At 39.1% G+C, this 21,061-nt stretch overlaps 2 long non-coding RNA genes across 2 annotated transcripts in view; both read right to left on the bottom strand.

Annotated features, from left to right (window-relative positions):
• Nucleotides 1-21,061, bottom strand: part of LOC140527174 (uncharacterized) — a 39,122-nt gene that overhangs the window by 1,641 nt on the left and 16,420 nt on the right. The window lies entirely within an intron of this gene.
• On the bottom strand, nucleotides 1,363-19,395 carry LOC140527173 (uncharacterized). Its single transcript, XR_011974708.1, has 3 exons — nucleotides 19,040-19,395; nucleotides 2,121-3,079; nucleotides 1,363-1,929 (listed from the first exon to the last, which is right to left on the bottom strand). It is a non-coding gene; the product is annotated as an uncharacterized lncRNA (long non-coding RNA).

Raw genomic sequence — 21,061 nt, 5'->3', positions numbered from 1 at the left:
TTTGTTTGGCCAAATGAGACTTTGGGAAACTGCTAAGGACCCCACCCCCAGTCCCCAGCTTTGTCTGTTGATCTGTGATGTATGTATTGCTTGTGTTCAGATAGTTGGAAGCCCTGTCAGTCTTTATTTCTCTGTTTGTATTTTCCCTGAAGTTCCGGGTGATGACTTTTTCCCTAAAACTAAGTGAATGATAAGTGTGCTTGATTAAAGTAGATTGCTGACCCCTCAAAAGTTGCTTTCCTTTTAGAAAAGCACATCAAAGAACCAGTACAGCAGGCCCTCCTGTGTATGCCAGGGTCCTTGCTGTTGTAGCTGGTTCAAAAGAAAAATATAATCAAATAACCAGAAGGACAAAAAAAATTATAATTATTGAGATGAAGGGAACAAGTCACTATTTGGCTTCATTTAAAGACATAGTTTACTAGAGTCCTTTTTTTCTTGACCCAACTATTCACATACAGGGTCAGCGAGGTGGTGCAGTGGATAGAGTCGGGAAGACCTGAGTTCAAATCTGGTCTCAGATACTTAACTAGCTGTGTGACCCTGGTCAAGTCACTGAACCCTATATGCCTCTGAAGAGTAGGACACAACTGAAATGACTGAACAAATCCACATACAGAAAAGCTCTATGGATCAAGTGTCTATGTACAGACATTATCCCTGTTCATTATTTTATATTTGTATTTATCCAATGGATAATAATAATACAATATAATAATAATAAATCATAACAGCTAACACAGACTCAGAGATGAAAAAGGACCATAAAATAGAACACAAAGAATGTCAAAGTTGGAAGAAAGTCTTAGACATTATCTAGTTCATCCTCCTTAACAGGTGAAGTAATTTACCCAACAGCCACACAAAACTCAAATGGACCCAGGTCCTGAGGGTGAGTTTTGTTTGCTTTGTTTTTACTCTCTAAAAAAAAAAGGATAATAATTTTCCTCAAAACTTGTCAGAGCCATTTCTTTTTGTGGCAAAACTTCCTTGTTTAAATCCCACCAGTGACACTCTTGAAGACTAAGAAAAAAGACAGGAAGCCATATGAAGTCAGAACTACATTCTCACAGAGGGCTCTTCTCTACTGGGAAGGGAAGGGCCAAACCTGAGGGTGGCAGTTTGGAAACCAGTCAAGTGAAAACCTTTCTTTTTATTTCCATCTTCCCCCTCCACCACAAAAAGAAGCTTTGCAGCCCAGCCCCGGGCTATGCATTCTCTTTGTTGACTCTGGCACACTAGGGCAGTCTCTGCCAGCTTTGTATAAACTTGATTTGACTGGGAAAAACAAATAGCTTTCTGATTGCTAACCAATTTCTCCTCAGAATTAAAGAAATAAATATGTTTGTCTTTTTCCCCGTCACAAAATCAGCAGTATTTGTAGGGCTACCCCCAAACTAAACAAGTCAACTAATTGGGAACAAGTGTCATTTTCCTGCATGGTTTAATGGATGATGTTTGATTCTAAATAAGGAAAGTCCAGCTGTGAACCCCACATCTTTTATATACTATCTGTTTAGCCCTGGATAAGCCATTTAACCACAATCCCCCTTTGTTTCCTCATCTGTAAAATGAGGATGATAATACTAGCAGTTACTTCACAAGGTTGTTGTAACAATCCAATGAGATTCTGTATTTAAAGCACTTTGCAAACCTTAAAGTGCTATCTAAATGTGAGCAATTATTAATTTCTGAACTTCAAATGCAGCCTCATGTGTGACCCTGGGCAAGTCACTTAACCTTGTTTGCCTCAGTTCCTCAACTGTAAACTGAGCTGGAGGAGGAAATGACCAACCACTCCAGCATCCTCACCAAGAAAACCTCAAATGGGATCACAGAGAGTCAGACATGATTGAAACAACTGAATAATAAGTAACAAAAAAGTTACCTACAGAATCTCAGGATGAGAAGGAACAGGACATCAGCAAACTGTAAATAAGAATGGAATATCCTTGACAAATGGTCATCCAGCCTCTATTTGGACACCTCCCATGACAACAAATATCATCACACTCCCAGGGCAACCCAATACGTTTACTAGGAAATTGTAATTGATCTGTTATTTGGGATTCTGCTCATTCTTAATATTTAGTAGAATATTTAGAGATGGAAACACATACTTGTAATCCAAGGTGCTGGAAACGCTGATGTTGGCAGATCTCTCAGGCTCAGGAGCTGAGCTGCAGTGAGAGAAGTCAATCTGATATCTGCAATAAGTTCAGCACAACTATGGTAAAACCCCCAGGAGTAGGGAACCGTCAAGTTGCTTAAGAAGAAGCAAATCCGTCGATTTCACTTGTGGAGCAAGTCAGTTTCCTCTGCTCATTAGAGTGAGATTAGAACTGTGAGACATGACTACACTTCTAACCTAGGTAAGATACAGAAACCCAATCTTTCTTTCTTTTTTTCTTCCTTTTTTTCTTTCCTTCCTTCCTTCTTTTTTTCTCTTTGTTTCTTCCTTCCTTTTTTATTTGTTCATTTATTTATTGTTAGTAATAGTATATATTATACTTGCATAATACATTATATATAAAATTTATATATTATTAATTTATATTTGTATTTCTTAATTTCTATAATGATTAATAAAATATTATTATTATTATAAAATCACTTTCTAAACAGATGTTTGGCTATTTTTCACCTTTAGTTTTAGGATCAGAGTAAGTAGGCTTCTGATTAATTCTGTCTCTAGGAACTCTGATCTAGGTACATTTGCAGCTTTTAAAATACTGTGGAATCTACACAATCACCTATGTTTGGGGGTGTCTAATAAAAAACCAAAGATCTTTGTTGTTCACTGTAGTCTATCTTTGAGTGGTACCTGTCTTGGGATTTTTTTTTCATATTGTGTTGGTAATTCCTCCTTTCACTTCTGCTGCTTTCCCCCAGCACTTCCTCACGAAGGCAGGAAATCCAGCCCTCAAAAAACACTGGATAACAAAGACAAAACATGACATCTATATGCACGCGGGCGCACAAACACACATAGAGACAGCAGCTACAAACCACTTATCATCTCTGCTTTTTAGGCCCTGTAAGGTTTTGTTCAGTAGACAGATGTCCTCTTCACCAGTTACTGTTGATCAAACACAAAAAAGGAAGGATGAAGTCCATAATTCATAACCACCTCCCAAAAATGTCACATTCCAAGTGGAACAAGAAGAATCACGTTGCTTGGTGTAACTCCAGGCTTACCAGAGGCTAAGATTATATGTCAAAAGCAGTCAGTCTCCACCAGTCATTAGGGTGCAATGAAATCAGTAGATTTAAATCTGAATACAGATTCTGCCACATAAACCTTATTTGACCTTGGCAAAGTCACTTCCTCTTTACTTCAGTCTTTTCCTCTTTAAAATAAGTTATTAGACAAGATCTTCAGTTCTAAATATTTTGGACAATGGAAAGAACAATGTAGCCTAAGGAAATCTGTTCACAGCTCAGCTTGGCTACTACTTGCATAACCTGGGGCAAGTCATTTCTTCTTTCCTAGCCTCAGTTTCCTCATACATAAAATTAAAAGGTTAGAACAGGTTGAAATGTCCTTTCTGGGTCCAAGCCCTAAAAAATCATATTTCAAAAAGAAGTGTTTCTTCACATGGAGTGGTCATTTCTACATTTATATTTCTGCATGAGGTGATAGTCAAAAATAACTTTCAAGTTATGTGGATCCACTGGAAGTTTATTTTGTTTTGTTTTAACCCAGCATGGTTTTAATTCCTAAGCCTGCTGTCATTTCAAATGAAAGAAACATTTCCTAGAGCTGTTGAGCAACAGCCAATGCTTCCTTCTGACCCTATTTTGATCCTGGTTTTATCCAAGAAAAATATTTATACACAGGAGATTGAATTGCGTATTGAATCAGACAGTCTCTAGTGTATCACATACACAAACATGGTGAAGGTAGGCCAGTCTGTGATCTATTCATTTTAACCAACTTCCAGGTTGTCCTAACTAGAAATACAAGAAGCAGGTTAACAGTGACATCCAGTGGTAGAAGTCAAGAAAAACATGCCCTTTGTAACTGATCAGAATTAAGCTAGAGGGGTTTTGTTTTTCAGATGAGGATATTTGAATGGGTTAGAGAAGAGGTCCATCAATTGGAGAATGGCTGAACCAATCATGGTATATGAATATTCTTGTGCTGTAAGAAAGGAAGAAAGAGATCATTCCAGAGGAAAATGAGAAGATTTGTATCAACTGATGCAGAGTGAAGTGAACAGAACCAAATAACAATATATATTCCAATATCAATATTATCAAACTGAATAATTCTAAAAGACTTAAGAACTCTGTAAACCAAATAGTCAATTATTATTTCAGAGTACTAATGAGGAAGAACTCTTCCCACCTTGTAACAGAGAGATAATGAACTAGTTATGCAGAATAAGAATTATATTTTTTTTGGATATGGACAAACATGGAAACTTAATTTACTTGACCACATACATAATACATGCATTTTTTCTTTCCTTCCTTTTTTGCTTCCTTCCTCCCTTACTTTCTTCTTTTCTTTCCTCCTTCCTTCCTTCTTTGCTGTCTTTCAAATGGATAGAAGAAAGAGAATAATAAATGTATAATAATTAAAGGGGGAAAAAGATAGAAAGAAAAGACTGACTTGGGATCATAACTTAAAATTGAATTATTACCAATCTCTTGTCTTTGCCCTGTAGCAATCCCTATCCCTTTGGGCTATTCATCCAACTCACACTCTCAGGGGCTGGAGCCAAGATGTCAGAGCTCCACACTCTAAGACAAACTCTTTCATATACCTCTAAAAAGAGAATTCAATCAAATTCTGGAGTGGCAGAATCCAATAGGAGACAGAGTGTGGCAGATTTCCAACCCAGGACAAACTGGAAGGTTGACAAGAAGGATTTGTTGCACAGGGCTGGAGGAGTGCACAATGCACAGGCTGTACCAGCGCCATAGCAAAGCCAAGCAGGAAGCCGTGGGCAGTTTGAAGCAGCAGTCTCACTGCAGAATCTCAAACATATCAGCCCAGAACCAGAGTCCAATGGGACTGAGTGAGAGAGAACCACAGAATTCCAGGTAATTGCAACAGCTGCTTCTGAGACTATGAGTCCGCAGATTAAATGTCTGTGAATCACCTATTTGAACTTCCAGGAACCAAGATGGTGGAGTGATTGGTAAATATTCTACCCCTCCCCTTGTTGACCTTGAAAAACCCATAGAATATTTTCCCAGGAAAAGTCCTGAAACAGTGGGATCAGCCAGAGGGTTTTCTTAGCTCATGAGGCTAGGAAAATCTCAAAGGTGCATCCCTCTTGCTGTGGCTGAAGGGGACCAGTGTAGAACTGGAGCTGTCCCAGACAGCCCTACCTCAGCTAATCAGAGGAGATCCTGAGCCCCAGCAGGGTGGAGCCTGCAATCATTAACACCAGGACCCCAGGTGTGCCTCAGCACAGCCAGGGAAATAGGGAAGACACTAGTGCAAATGGGGTTCACCAACCACTGTGCCTGCCTATGCTCAGAAGAAGAGATCTCCTGTGGCCAGACCACCCCTTCCCCACACTTAACACAGCTAGCTCCAGGGTAACACTGGGGAAACTCAGAAAGACTTCACCTGGACTCTGCTTTGGCACATCAGCCAGCTCTGTACCAGATAAGACATAGCATTCTAGCTTCTAGCTGAAAGAACCAGAGGCCACAATACACAAAGACTCAAGTTCTAAGCACAAAAATGGTGGAACAGAGCCCCCTGTGCACCAGAAGTAGAGATCCACTTTAAAAGCCAGAAAAAGGGTGATCATCATGAACAAGAAGCCTACCAGAAAAGATAAGACTACAGAATCTTTCTATGGGGACAAGGACCAAAACACAAATACCAAAGATGGCAGCATTGAGACTGCACTCCCATCTGAAACTTCAGAAGGGAATATGAACTTGTCTCACACCCAAAGAGCACTCTTGGAAGACCTCAAGAAGCATTTTAAAAGCCAAATTGGGGAACTAGAAGACAAACTGACCCATGATTTTAAAAATATGAAAAAAGAAATTACAGAAGAATTTAAAAGGAAAATTGTACTAATGGAAAAGAAAGTGCAAAAACTAACTAGAGAAAATAACCCCTTAAAAGGAACAATTGGAGAGATGGAAAAGGAGATGCAAAAGTGTTAACTGAAGAAAACAATTTGATAAAAATTAGAATTGGGCAAGTAGAAGCTAATGACTCTATAAGACACCTACTCACACTCACAGATAATGGGGGAGGATGACTGCTCCTCTTGAGATTTTCATGTAAGTTGGCTCTCAAGTAAAGGTTCACACATGGAAAACTTTTTAGTCATGTAGGGTTGGATTCACACATAGGGTGACCTACATGTAACAAATACCAGTTTTCTGGGCTCCCACATAATATTTGAGATTACCATATGTAAAGTATATGAATAGAATGAAAAGGAGGTATCCCCCTAAAACAGTATGGTGTTTTACTAGGGGTAGGTTTCCCAGTAACAGATTTAGCAAGCAGAGACCCTTGTGTAAGTACCAGTGAAGATACCAACAGAAACTCACATGTAAGGTCCCTGTCCCTAAAGCTATCACTCTCCTCAGGTAACTATCTTTTCATATATAGGTACTTCCTCTGTCATCGGCTCCTACCATACTGGTAGACATTGTAACTGCCTCTAGGAGGTGTCTTATTTTCTACTCAATAGTATTTAATTTTTTTTTCCCAATTACATATAAAGATAATTTTCAACATTACCTTTAATAATATTCTGAGTTCCAATTTTTTTCTCCCTCTGTTCCCTTCTCTCCTCCTCCCTCCTCAAGACAGCAAGCAATCTGATATAGGTTATAGGTGTATAATCATTTTAAACATATTTTCACATTAGTCATGTTGTGAAACAAAAATCATAACAAAAAAGGAAAAACCACAAGAAAGAAAAAAACAAAAAAGTAAAAATAGTATGCTTTGATCTGCATTCAGACTGCATAGTTCTTTCTCTGGATGTGGAAAGCATTTTTCGTAATGAATCTTTTGGAATTGCCTAAGATCATTGTACTGCTAAGAAGAGCTAAGCAAAGTTGATCATCAAAGTGGCAATGTTTTCCTGGTTCTGTTCACTTCACTCAGCATCAGTAGATGCAAGAGTTTCCAGCTTTTTCTGAAATCTGCCTGCTCATCATTTCTTATAGCACAATAGTATACCATTACCACAATTTATTCAGCTATTCCCCAATTGATGGGCATCTCCTCAATTTCTGATTCTTTGCCACTACAAGCTGATGGGACTTCTGATAAACCCTCAGGACCTCCTAAATTTGCACAGTCGCCTGGAAATCCCTCTCTATTAATACTTATTTACCTATGACTGAAGAGAAAGCAGGGAAGAACAAACTCAGAAGAAAAACAGCTACCCCATACCTACAGACCTGTGGTGGCACCTGAGGGGAGGTGGCTTGCCTCCTCTCCCTCCCCCTGCAGTTCGTAGCAACCTTTACCTTATCTACTACTAGGAAGAAAAAGAGACCAAGAGATCAATGGGTCATTCCTTTGGTTTGGGGACTGACTTGTAGAGGCTTCTGTTCTGGTTATATAGTCAATTATAACCATCATCACACAGGGTCAGCTCTCAATCACCACGAGCCTAGATGTTCGATTCCCAACAAGGGAGGAAATATCTTTGCATGCTTTGCATAACCTGCTGAAAAAAGTAAATCTAAGCATGATCTAAGGACTGGACCCATTACAATTCTAATGCTTACTGTGGATTCTATTCATCAGAGTTCTAAGGAGGAATTTGTGTGCTTACAACAAGAAATGTAGAAGGCCCATTCAGTTAAAGAGGAGAGAGCCCAACCCCAAAACACCATCAAGAGGCTTCATCTTAAAAGGTCACTGACATGAAAACAGTACAGAGTACTCCAAAGGACTGCAAGTATTTGTCAGTTTAACTCAATTCAATCCTTGATTAATTTGGTACCTTGGAGAGAAGTCCTAGTGGCTCCACCACAATCATAGCTCTGCTGATCATATTTTTGAGGACATAATCACTGTCCCCAAATATTTGAAAGGCTGTATTATAGAAGAGAGATTAGATTTGTTCTTAGAGGCAGTTAGGTGATGCAGTGGATAGAGTGCTAGACCTGGAAACAGAAAAACCTGATTTCAAATCCAACATCAAATACTTAAACCCTGGGCAAGTCACTAAAGTACTATTTGCCTCAGTTTCCTCAACTGTAAAATGGGTGTAATAATAGCACCTCCCTCCCAGGGTTGTTGTGAGGATCAAATGTGATAACATTTGTAAGGTATTTAGCACAGTGTCTGACACATAATATGCACTACAAAAGTGCTAGATGTTACTGATATTGCTGTTTGACCCTAGGAGGCACATCTGGAAGCAATGCGTAGAGCTTAGAAAGAAGTAGACTGATCTAATAAGGTCAAACTTCCAAGTATGATAGCTGACCCAGAATGAAATTTGTGTTCTGGTAGTAGAGATTGCACTAGATGGCCTCTCAGTTCCCTCTGAACTCTGAAATTCTCTTTTTTGTTTGTTTTGTTTTTATTTTCAAAGTAGAATTGTGACAAGAATTTGACTGATGTGAAAAATGTCCCTACGGCAAGTATCTCCAAAATTTAGAGATGGAAGGGATTTTATAGATTATTTAGTTTAATTCCTTCATTTTACAGATGAGAAAACTGAGGCCCACTCAGAGAAATCAAGTGACTTGTCCAAGACAATGCAAGTAGAAAATGTTAGAGCCTAAAATTGGAAACATATGCATGGACATGGAATCCAACGCCTTTTCTTTTATACCATCTTCCCCTCTTTCCTAACTAGGTCATCCTCTAAATATGTGAGCATATTGAATCATTGTTATATCCAATTCAATAATCATTTATTAGGTGCCTACTATGTGACAGACATTGCGCTAAGTTCTGGGGATACAATTAATAAAAAGAAAGACAGTACACATGTAGACAGACATACATATGTATATATGTCTGTATGCATATATATGATATATATACATTTTTATATATACATATATATATGTATATATATATATATGAATCAGTTAATATCTTGATAAGGACTAGTGATACATTAGTGGAAGCTAGGTGGCTCAATGGATAGAATGCTAGGCCTGGAGTCAGGAAGACTCATCTTCCTGAGTTCAAATCTAGCCTTAGACACTGTGACCCTGGGCAAGCCACTTACTCCTATTTGCCTCAGTCTCCTCATCTACAAAATGAGCTGAAGAAGGAAATGACAAACCATTCTGGTATCTTTGCCAGGAAAACCCTAAAGGTCACAAAGAGTTAAAAAACAACTGAAACAACTGGACAACCACAAAATAATCCAATGCCTTGCTTATGTTAACCAAACTCTTTAAATTTATATTTCACTATCAGTCTTGCTACTTGACCTTTCACGTATTTATGCTTTGTCTCCCAAATATCATAGATTGTCAGATATTAAATGGCAAGGACTACTACCACCAGCCAGTTTACTTCATCATTACCACCATCACCACCACTCCCAGTGTCTAATATAATGCTAGGCATATCATAGATACTCAGTAAATCAATCCATCAATAATAAGCATTTATTAAGTGCCTCTTGTGTGCCAGACATTGTATTAGGCAATGGAAATACAAGTACAAAAAATGAAACAATCCCTGCTAGCAAGGATCGAACTTGTCATATTTGTAAATATCATATTGGGTTTTGCTTTCAGTCTAGATTTCAAATGAAAGCATAAACAAAAATCACTTATTCTTTCCTTTCTCTATCTCTTATAAGGAAGGAATCAGAAAGGAAAGAGACACAAAGAGGAAAAAAGGAGAAGAAGGCCGTAGAAAGAGAGAACTGTAAGATTTCTGAAGTGTCATATAAATATCTCACTTTATCCTCACACCTCACCACCTGGGAGGTAGGTGCCATTATTATCTTCACTTTACAGATGAGGAATCTGAGGCAGACAGAGGTTAAATGACTTGACCAGGGTCACACAGTAAGTGTCTGAAGCCAAATTCAAATTCAGGTCTTGTTGACACCAGATCAGATTTCATCCACCAAACCATTTCCCTATCTATAGAATTCTATACAATTCTGGCATGGTGAAGCAGAAAGGACTTTAGAAAACTAGTCCAACATCACTTAAGAATATCAAGACCCCAAAAGGTAAATAAGTGACTTGCCCAAGACCATTCAACTGTTTGGCCCTGGAACTGGGACTAGAACCTGGGTATCCTGGCTTCCAATCTAGTGCTCTTTCTTCTAAAACCCCTTGCCTCATCTCCAGCTTTTCTTTGTCAATTTAACATCAATAGATTAGAGAGTCTTATGTTCCATTTTAGTCTCTCCCGAAAACACGGAATCCCTTGTGAACCAGGAATTTTCTTCAGAATGGGATCTGAAAGCCAGTTATGTCTGTCTCTCAAACCTGAGAAAGCCCTGATTCACTGAGAGTCTGGGGTAGGGCATAGGGGATGCTATGTAATCTCTCTTAGTGCTTGCTTTCCTGCAGTACCTTTGAAGCCCATCACAGCTTCCTAGCTTACAGTCATGAGCGAAGTTTTATCAAGAGTAATTCAAACTTCAAAGAACCCAGAAAAGAGACCTAGGAAAACAGGCCAGTCACTAAAATACAGTAACTAAATTTATTTGTCAGCCAAAGCTCCAAACCAATATCCTGTTCCCAAGCTGTTTTAGAGCATCTATGATGCATATCTTAAGTAACACCTAAAGTTACTCTGGTTTGGGGCAAAAAAAATGTTTTCATGCACAAAGAGAAAATCATGTTTAAGAATTGTGTAATAGTGACTACCCTGCTCATCTCACCCCACTCTCACCTGCCTGAACACCGGGTCCATTAGATTTCACCCATCTTCTCTGATGCCCATATGGTGAGCCCATGTCTAGTCTATTCCATTATCTCAAGCCCCTAATTGAGGGGATCATATTCCCCCAATTTAGAGCATCTTCAGCACCCCAGTTCCATTGAACCACTTAAGTCGCAGATTAACTCTTAGAAAAGTACAGCAAGAACAAATATTCCTACCCTATGATCCTCCCTCCGAGTTTACACTATCCCATTCTCAACAACAAGGGTTCTATATGAAATTCTATATGTACACAGAGAGAGAAGGACTTCCAAAGCAGATGGTAGGAGTTAAACCTTGTCACATATTTCTTACACATGTGCCTCACTACTCACTATGGTCTAAGTTTAAGCCTGCTCCTCCCACATATTCTGTGTGAATTTGTGGGAAAGAGTAGACCACATTCTTAGGAAGTTTTCTATTAACCGTCTTTACCATGTTCTCTGAAAATGGTAATAGCTGCCCTCTAGAGACCCAACCTGCCAATTCCAACAGAAGTTGAGAAATGCTGCTATTCTTTTCTCCTCTCTTCTCTTTTCTCCTTCCTCCTCCTTCTCCCTCTTCTTCTCCTTTTCCTTTTTTATTTTTTTCCAAAATCTAGGATAATTTTTGTCTTGTGCAGTTTTCATTTTTTTATTTCTGGAAATAAAACTCTGAAAAGAAATAAGCTTCTTAAAAAGCTCATTGTATTTAAAATGGAGCTACTTGACTATGCCTTTAAACCCAAATCATTCTGACTTTCATTGAATGGACAATAATAGTCTTAGACCAAGTTTCTGTGGTTCATTGTTTAGATTTTGATGGCTTAGTATGAGTGTAAATAGCAATTTTCTGTTCTGGCCAGAAACTAGAAGTCTTCTCCCAGATTGATGTCTTTGGGACGGTAAATCAGACCATCTTTCATCTCAATTTTTACCTAGGCCTTAGTCGTTGAATGGACACTGTCTCAGACAAGCTGAGACCTGGGAAAGACCTTGATTTAGAAAGGCCAAGGTCACTTACTGCATCCTGGGTCATTGACAGTTGTCTTAACCTTTGTCTTATCCCTGGATTCCAATGACTCCAGAGGAAGAGAGTGAGGCTGATGACTTTGCACAGCTCTGCCTCACTTACATCTAATCATGAGCAAGTCAAGACATGACCTTAATGCTGTCATTGGTCTTTTTTGAGAAAGAAGGATGAAGAACAACAGCCTCAGTCTCAGCAGAGTAAACAGGGATTAGATGTACAGTTTATCTCAGTTCCAATCTGGCATAGCTCCCCCAGCTTCCAAGTCCAAAGCCTGCCTGAGTTTTCATCTTCGGACCCTAGCTCCACAAAACTTCCATGCTAGGTTGGCAACATCATTCAGGCTGGAATTATGGCTCCAAGATTGACAGGGATTGAACTCCCAAGTTTGGGGGCTCCTTCATCTGCATCTAGACCTCAAAAGGAAACACAAAACAGACCAAAACCCCCAAGGTCCAAGTAAGTGAGGGAGAGCAGCGAATGGAAGGTAGAACTTTTCCCTTTTTCCAACTTAGAGTATAATACCTATCTTGTGATTGAATAAGACCTTCCTCGCTGTCCCCCCCCCCCCCCCAGCACAATGAGAGGAAGAGAGAGAGCGAGAGAGAGAAGAGAGACAAAGACAGAGAAATAGAGAGATGGGAGGGAGAGAGAGAGAGAGAGAGAGAGAGAGAGAGAGAGAGAGATCATCCTATTCTGGTAGTTTTAAAAGATGCACCCTGTTACAGCCAATGGAAAATAGCTAACGAAAAGACACTGCTCCCACCCATGTGTTAGAGAAACTCAGACTGCTTTCTCCTAGAAACAAGTCCCTGCTGTCTCCTACATGGATGCCTCCATCTTGGGTGATGTAAGCATGCATGCACAAAGCTCCCTTATGGATGGAGCATAAAATAGAATTAGAAGATGATCATTCATTTCCAAGTATTACCTCCTGTCTTTTCTGTGTGTACGAAAGTCCAACTAAGATGAAGAGAGCAGTGTAAGCGCAGACAAAAGAGGTTAGAATCCCTAAAATCAAAGGTTTTCCAGTGTTTCTTCTGAACCAGAAAATGGTCATTGCACTTATAAGATCATAGATTTAGATTTGGAAGGAACCTTGGAGGTCATCTCCTCCAACTCTCCCATTTTAGAGATAAGGAAACTGAGACTCTGAGTGCTCAAGTAACTTGCCAAAGGTCACACAGGTAGTAAGAAATAAAGCCAGGTTTTCTGGTTCCAGATGCAATATTCTTTCCATTGTACCACTCATCCTCTCTTTTCCAGTCCAGAAAAGTGTTATTTCTAAGTTTAAAGCAGTCTTTCCATTGTCTACAAAACAGGCTGCATCTTTAAAACTACCAGAATTGAGCAATCTCTCTTTCTCTCTCTCTCTTTCTCTCTCTCTCTCTCTCTCTCTCTCTCTCTCTCTCTCTCTCTCTCTCTCTCTCTCTCTCTCTCATTCCCTGTCTTTCCAGTTGTGCCCAGGGGCTAAGGTCTTATTTAATCATAGTATGGGTTCCTTTCATCCCCTATTCTCTTCCCCACTTTGACCTATGGTCCTGAGAATTGGGCTTGGGGATTTTGATCTGTTTTGTGTTTCCTTTTGAGTTCTAGGAGCAGACAGAGGAGTCCCCAGACCTGAGAGTTCAATCCATGGCAAACTTAGGGCCAGAATCTCAGGTTGAATGTTGTTGCAAGCCTAGCAGAGGAGTCTTGAAATGCCAGGGTTCCAGCATGAAAGCTCAGATAGACTTTGGACTTGGAAGTTGGCTGGATAGGAACTAAAGCATGTGCTCTTAAGATCCATTCAAGCCTTTTTAGACTAATAGGAGGGATGCCAAACTCTCACAGCTATGGATTCCATCACATAGGCTGACTCAGCACAACCTCTAATTATTTTCAAGGAGGAAAAGGATGAGGTAGTAAATGTTGGAGTGACTCTCTAAGCCTACTACTGATATTCTATATCATGTCTTTTTAAAATTATTGGGTGGCTTGTTATAGAATGGAAAATATAAGATCATTCCAAAAAAGCCCTTAATGGTCCCAAAAACTCAAAAGAACCCTTGAATAGCTATGATGATATTAAATTCCAACCAAGAGTTAAACACAAAGACTTTTTACTAAAATTAATACTTTGAAAATGGTCTGGTCATATGATGTATGTGGTTAAGAGCTTTTGTTATTTTGTTGCAGATGATTATCTCAGCAGAAGAGATGTTTGAAGGAGATTTGGTAGAAGTCATTCTATCAGCTTTGGCCACACTGGAAGACTTCTTGATCTGTCCATGTTCATTCTACGTGCATTCTTACAATTGCATGCTTTTTTTGCAACAGATGGACAAATGGACAGAGTACTAGGCCTGGAGTCAGGAAGGAAGAAGTTCAAATTTGGCCTTAGATATCTACTAGTTGTATGATCTTGAGCAAGTCCCTTAACCTCTATCTTCCTCATTTTCCTCAAATATGAAATGGTTTGTTGTGAAGATCAAATGGAATGATCATTGTAAAGTGCTTAGCACAGGACCTGGCACTTAGTAGAAGCTAAATAAATGCTTGTCCGCTAAGAGCAGGCAGATGGTAAAGAGGACAGAGTGTAGGACCTTGACAGAAGGATGAGTTCAAATCCAGTCTCAGACAATTAACTGTGTGACCCTGGGCAAATCACTTAGCTTCTGTTGGCCTCTTTCTTCCTATGTTAAATGGGTTAACAGAAGGTCAAATGAAATAATAATGGTAAAGTGCTTTGAACAGTGACTAACACAGTGCCATATAAAAGTAAGCTATTATTATTCCCCTCCCCCCTCCCATTGTAAGTGAAATGCTGCACTTTTGGGACTATTGGGGATTCAGGTCTCGATACTTGCACCACGTGCAGAAAATATCATGTGGCTATTGTGTAAAAGAGATTGGAAAAGCATGATGAACAGGACAGCCAACCTATTACGTGGTCGGAAAACTTCACTGCACTAGAATGCACAGAATTGAAGCCTATTTTGATGAGACCCTATTGGGCCCATAGGATTCCATGTCAGGATGCCTGCATACAATGTTTAATTTGTTTTTAAAACTTTTGTGCTGTGGTCAGAGTCAATAAACATCTATTAAGCACCTTCTGTATGCCAGACCTTGTGCTAAGCACTGAGGATTCGAAATCCCTGCCCTCAAAGAACTCACCTTCTAATTGGCAGGAAATAATACATTAAAAAAAAGCTGAAGGGGGAGAGGGTATGCCAAATAGAGTATCCTATGCAGAATGATCAAATCCTGAAACCAAAGTGGAACATGATTAAGCAAATACCCTGAGTGTTCTCTTCAGCTAGAGAGCTCCACTCACACCCACCCAGGGAGGTGGCTGAGGGGTTGCTGAGGAGAAGAGAGTTTCAGGGTCAATGTCATCATGCAAAATAATGAGTTTCTGGATATTATGAAGTCCAGCAAAGGGGCCAGATGGAAAATTATAATGCTTTCACAATGAGTGCTTTTTGACTTAAATGTTCATTTCCTAATCTGAAAAACCTATTCTGGAGAGCTGGTTCAGGCATGAATATGCTCAAAAGACAAGAGTTAAAAAAAAAAAATGAACAAACTAGAGGTCAAAAGAAAACTACAGTCATCTCCAGTAAGCCATTTCATTTCTCTGCAGTTGTGTTCTTATGGTAAAGAGCATTTATCAAGCTTCTTACAAACATAAGCAAAAACAGAAGGCAGTCCCTGATCTCAAGGAGTTTACATTCTGATAGAAAAAGAGAAGACAATACATTAAAGGAAATTGGAATCAGTCAACGGGCATTAAGTTAGTGTCTGCTACATGCTCAGTGTTGAAAATACAAACACAAAAATGAAACAGTCTCTGTCCTCCAGGAGCTTCACACTCTACTGAGGAGGACAATGTGTACAAAAATAAACATATACAAGATAAATACATGGAAGATGCAATGTGGGAAGGGGTTCCCCTATTCAGTCTAGTGTACGTAATCATATAAAATAAGAGGCAGATAACAGAAGAGATGAGTTATTAAACTAAGTGTAAGAAAAAATAAAAGAAAAAATAAAATAATCTGTGTTCTAATATCCCTTTACAAAGTGTACAAAGGGTGAAGAAACTCTCTTTGAATTAGATTATAGTTAGGTATTACAAAGTGTACACAGGTTTAAAAAATTCTTTTTGACTGAGTTAGATTATAGTCAGTCAAAGGGCCGCACTTGAGGACCTAGAGGGCCACATGTGTCCTTGAGGTCTGAGGTTCCCCAACTCTGGGCTGGCCAACGATAGACCACATCCCTGGTAATCTTGAAAAAAAAAGTACCTATTCTAAGTATGGACAGGAAGGAGAATGATCCCTGACAATCAAGAGTTCAGCTTTGAAGAGGTACAGACCCTAGGATCCCAGAAAGGGCCTCCATATCCTGCAGTATCATGAGCTGAGCTGCCTGTGGCTTCTATTCATATGCCTCACTACTACTGTGCTCTCAGATGGAGAGCACTTGTGCTATGGATTCAGTGTTAATCTGGGGAAGAGTGTATCCCAGGTTGATGAGAGGAATGGTTTATAATAATCTTTCTTATTCTGCTGTTTCTGTAAATGCCTACACTAAGAAAAAATGAAGTCAACTGATATAACTGTTCATGGGAAACACTCTGGTGAGATCTCATAAGCTAAAGTGTCTGCTTCTTATAGTTACCACTAGAATTCAAGTTAAAAGCCATCCCTCTATGAACCCAACCTTCCAGTACAAATTGGGGAAGTAGTCAAAAGTGGATGTTACATTTACCAACCTATCTATCTATCCATCTATCTATCCTCTATCCATCTGTTTATCCATCTACACACATATACATATACATATGCATATATATACATACACAGAGATGTCATCCCCCTTATTAGGAAATTAATTCCTTGAGAACAGGTATTATTTAATTTTTATCCTTGTATCTCCAATGCCTGGCACCATGCCTGGTATATAGTTGTTGTGTTCCTCCTTCATTTTTGAAGAAGACCATGACACCAGAGAAAAAGTGTATAGTAAGTGCTCAATAAATGCTTGTTGATTGATGGCATACCATTTTAATTAGATTCTTGGAGCCAATTTAGTTTCTCTATTTTGGTCACTCTCCATGCACTGGCACATTACTGTTTCTGGCTCCTTTAATCCCTGTGACTCAGAACCTTCTCCTGCTGAGTGGAAAAAACCTTTCTCTTCTACTGTCCCAATTTCAAACCTATACAACTTGGTCACAGTCCTCCCCATTTCCTGTCCTGCTCATCCCTTCCTTTCCACTGTGCTCTTTGGAACTCTCTTCTGTCATTAACAAACTCTCCTTCATCATAACCCTCTTCCTCTCATATTCCTTATCTCTGGATATTCAGTGAACCCTCAGCTTCACTTGAATATTCTACCTCTCTTTGACCCAGCAATATCACTATTAGATCTATTTCTTAAGATGATTAGGGAAAAAGGAAAAGAACTTATATGTTCTAAAATATTTATAGCAGCTCTTTATGGTAGCAAAGAACTGGAAATTGAAGGGATGCCTGTCAATTGGGGAATGACTGAACAAATTATGTATATGATTGTGATGGAATATTACTGTGCTGTAAGAAACAATGAGCTGGTTGGATTTTAGAAAAAAACCTGGGTAGACTTGCATGAAATAATGAAGAGTGAAACAAGTAGTACCAAGAAAACATACATAATAACAGCAATATTGTTCTAAGAACAACTTTAAACAACTAAGTCATTTTGAGTGTTAAAAATACTCAACTCAACTACAAAGGACATAGGAAAGAAGATGCTATCCCTATTCAGAGAAAGAACTGATAAAAAATATGCATAGTATGGTTTAACATATACATACATATACACACACATATATGTATACATACATACATGTATTGTCTAATGGTAGCCTTCTCTAGGGCCGGGTGAGGGGAAAGGAAAAAGTACACATCAGAGAAGGAAATACAGAAAAACAGAGTAGTTTAGAAATGATGTCTAGTATCTATTACATAGTTTTTCAAAATAAAAAAGTAAACTGTGAAATAGAAATTCATGATTCTTTTTGGATATTCTTTTTATGTTCTGTTGTATGTGTGTGTGTGTGTGTGTGTGTGTGTGTGTGTAAAGGTTCTCTTTTTTTGTCTTTTTGTATTTAAATTCAAAATGAATACAAAAAAGAAAATTCCACATCTCTCTCCAAGACTGGTTGTTATTTCTCTGAGACTCCCTAACACTGGAAAAATAATTGGAATATTTCTTGTTCTGACTTACTTTCAGATCTTCCCTCAGTCACATGATGGACAACCACATTTCCTTTAAAGTTCACCAACTCCTGTTCAGGTCTTTCTTGGAGCATCTATGGACCTTATGTCACTGTTCCTCCTCCCCAATGTGTTCAGTACTTGATTCACAGTCTTCTTCTCCATCTCAACCCCTGCCCCCTACAAACATCCTGCCCTCTCAGTTCCTTCTCAAACTTCTCAATTCCCAAGACTTCTTTGTCTAGTATCCCTTAAATACACATAGACAAGTTCATACCTTGCACCCTACCCCTTCTTCTTCTCCTTCTCCCTCCTCCCTACCCTATCTCTTCAACTGAATTTGTTCCAAGCATTAGAATTCCTAGTATAGGAGTTCTGCTTCTAGTTCTAACATTCTATAATCTGTCTCTTCTGCTCTCCAAACCCCAATTTTCCCATTGATAAAATGGAGGTGGAGGAAAAGGTTGAACCAAATTATCTCCAAGGTCTCTTTGCAGTGCTAAATATACCTGTAAAGTGAAATGTAGAATTGGTACAAACCTCTGAATAATGTAAATCAAACAAGTAAGATTAAAATGATCTGGGTTTTTTTTTTCTTGAACTGTCTTGCTTATTACATATTCCTTACTTTGCTTTGTACGTGAAGACGCTGACCTAGATCATGCATATCAAACAATTCAATATACGTAAAGGTCCACATGGCAGAAATAGAGGGGTGTTATTATTTATAGCAGGAATCTCCATTGCACAAGATCAGCCTATCAATGACTTATTTTTAGCCATGCAAGTTTCTTGCAATGTTTTATACAATTATCTCAGATCAGTAATTAACTCCCCACCTAGATCTTCTTTGCGTTCATGTTTTAATGAGGAGCTCTACTATGAAGTCATTAGAATTTGAAAACTGGAATTTATCTACCTGTTATACTCCTTTGATGCCACAGACTCATTTCTTCTCTTACAGTGATAAAGGAGTCACAGAAACGTTTCCTTTTTGTAGAATAAACTTCCCCAAGTCTCTGAAGTCCAAAATTTCAGTGGGCCACATCCCCTGAGGCAGAAAGCACAGTCACTTCAATGAGTTTGCTTTTGTTTTTCCTATCAAGATCCCTTCTTAATGAAGGAAATGACCTGCATTATTCAAACACATTTTAGCCATGTCCTGGCTGAGCTGATGCTGGGGATGCTTGACTAACTACCTCAGTAGTGCCTTAGACTAGACCAATATTTCATTAATAATGGAGAGCACCTCTCCACTCTAGCTTCCTTGAAAAATATTCCCAGAGACTCATACAAAAGGAACCATGCCAGAAGGTGGCACCAGATACTGTGCAATTCCATCTAAAATGGAAGTAAAACTCATCACTTCCCCCAGGGAAGGATGAAATATTTGGAAACAGGAGAGAATCCTGGGTGTGGTTTATTTACTTACTGAGATCAGGCATTAAATTAATTTAAAGAAATATCTTTTCTCCCAAAGCACTCCCATTCATCATCCAAAAGGTGCTTCAGTTGAATTGTCATATGTAACAGGAATCTAAATACACAGAGGAAAATTTGGCTAAAATTTCTCAATTTGGCAAATAATCTAATTAAAATAGTTTTCTTGCCCCAAATATTCATGGAAACAGAGGAATCTAAAACTAAAATAAAAACAAAGAATCCCAAGGGTGATAAATATCTCTCAGAGAATCTTCCAGGGAGGTGGGCCAGAATTTGGCCTTTTTGACCTAACAATTCAATTCAACATTTGTTAAGCACTAATTGTAGGCAATCTGTGAGGTACTTTGGTGTGGTAAACAGAGGGTCAGTCTTGGAGACAGAATGACCTGGGTTCAGGTTCTCTCTGATACAAACAAGTTACGTGAACAAGCACAAGTCACTTAACATTTCAGTTCCCCAGGCAAGTTATAAGGTGATAAGCTACAGACCATTGCCAGTCTTTATCTCTCCAGAGACTTCCCTACCGTGACTAAATCGCAAATATAGACCAAAAAGATGGGAAAATGCAGAGCTAGGCACCATGAGTTTGTGGAGAAAGAAATGTTAAGTGACATAGTCCCTGAATTCAAGAAACTAATTGTCTAAGAGGACCAAGAAGATGTGATAAATAACTGAAAAAAAAAGAATGTGAGGAGTGGACCTGAGAGATCAATGGCTCTCTCTCTTCCTCTATAAGGAAGCTAGAGAAAAGAGTACTTTCACCTGGAGAGGAACTGGGGGTAGAAGGGAATCAGAGAAAGTGACTTGGGGAAGATGATATCTAAGTTGGATCCTGGAGGAAGGGAGTTCAATAGATAATGCCAAGGCCTTTCCAGATATGAGAAAATTATATAAGTAAAAGCATGGGGACAGGAGAGGGCAGGATGAGAATGTTGTTCGTCCTTCATTCTTGAAGGAGACAGTGACATCAGGAAGGTGATGCCAAGACTTGCAAATGAATTGGATTTAAGAGAGGGAGAGCTGTGCAAAATCACCAGCTTCACTCTCTCCTCCAGAGCCATCTGGGTCCACAGGCAAGATACAGATCAGAACGACTGGAGATGTCCCCCAAATGAGAATAAGAAATAAGAGAACTGTACAGTTTGGTCAGATTGAGGACTACCTGAATGGCAGTAGTATGAGATAAGGTTCGGAAGGCAAATTTAAGGCCTTGAAGGAGGACCTTGAATGCCAGGGTAAGGATTTATATTTCATTTTGGGGGCAATGGGGAAATACTTCAGGTTGCTAGGTAAAGGAATGATGTAATTACAGGTGCATTAGGGATATGTAATGACCTCTGGCAAGGATCTGGATGGCCAGAAAAACTTCTGGGATTTATGGTTCTTCACAGTTTTAGAAGAGAAGAAATTAAGATCATTTCTCAGAGGGAGGAGGGGCTGCAGCAAGAGTTTGGGGAATTCTCAAGGAGAATGAAGAAAGAAGATGGTAGAGTTGACA

The sequence above is a fragment of the Notamacropus eugenii genome, chromosome 1 (assembly GCF_028372415.1).
Source record: "Notamacropus eugenii isolate mMacEug1 chromosome 1, mMacEug1.pri_v2, whole genome shotgun sequence".
In the NCBI taxonomy this organism is placed as follows: domain Eukaryota; kingdom Metazoa; phylum Chordata; class Mammalia; order Diprotodontia; family Macropodidae; genus Notamacropus; species Notamacropus eugenii.
The sequence above is the reverse complement of the archived record's forward strand: the minus strand, read 5'-3'. Positions and strand labels throughout refer to the sequence as shown.